This window comes from Penaeus monodon, chromosome 32 (assembly GCF_015228065.2).
Source record: "Penaeus monodon isolate SGIC_2016 chromosome 32, NSTDA_Pmon_1, whole genome shotgun sequence".
Taxonomy (NCBI): Eukaryota; Metazoa; Arthropoda; class Malacostraca; order Decapoda; family Penaeidae; genus Penaeus; species Penaeus monodon.
In genome coordinates this window covers 6,998,920-6,999,912 of record NC_051417.1, presented here as the reverse complement: position 1 = coordinate 6,999,912, position 993 = coordinate 6,998,920, and positions in this window count along the sequence as shown.

The window sequence follows — 993 nt, the reverse complement described above, 5'->3', positions numbered from 1 at the left end:
CCTTTGGAAGTGATTGTGTGAATTAAGAGGCGAGTTGTAGATTTCAATAGTCGTTCGTCCTTTAAGTTGATTTGTCATAATCTCTTTAGATTGTTAAAAGGAAACTAAACTAGAAAATTCTTGATCTCTTCAAGTATAGGACAAATCGATGTAATTCCCCCCCCCCCCCCCAGACCCATAGATTCGTGCTTAAGCATTCTTTTACAAAGCACATTCATGAACTGAACCTCGGTAACCACCCTACGTTCGGTCATGCCCCCCCCCCCCTTCCAACTACTACTTTACTGTGGTCGACCGTAGTATATCTGGCAGCCGGTTCTCGTACAGCGACATATGTTATCTTGCGCGAGTTCATGCGAAGCCGGAGGCATTAGATTTGTCAATCGATTTAATCTGGGAATCTCGCCAAGGCTTATTGTTTTGTCGTATTGTAAAATTAGGCGCGGGGGAAACATTGTGTAAATAAACCTGCCATGAGATTTGGTAATTTTTCTTTTTACGAACTTGACAGAAAGATTTTCCAAGCAAAAAGAAAAGAAAAAGAAACGGCGCTTTTCAACAGCCATCAAATACTGCCACTATTACGCGGTTGTGTATGTATGCATATCACGTGTTTATTAATATACTCCCGTGTGCATATGCGTGAAGCAATTATTTCGCCTAAAATATAGCAACGATGAATAAATACATAATCTTCCTACCTTGTTTGTGTCTGAGAACCGCAAAAAGGAGACAATAATCCCCGTGCATTATGCTATTACGCCATTATATTAACTTCCTCAATTTCTTTGAATTTGATCAACATACACGGAGGGCGCATGAGACCAACAAGCCGTAAAGTTTAGTACAGAACGACTGTGTATATTGTGAATGTAGATTTTGGCCACTGCTGTTCGCTAAGGTTAACTAGTGGAAAATTATTGAATGGAATCATAATCATTTGGTTAATAGTGGTTGTGAGTTTAATACAAATACTAGGGTATTTGAGATTAA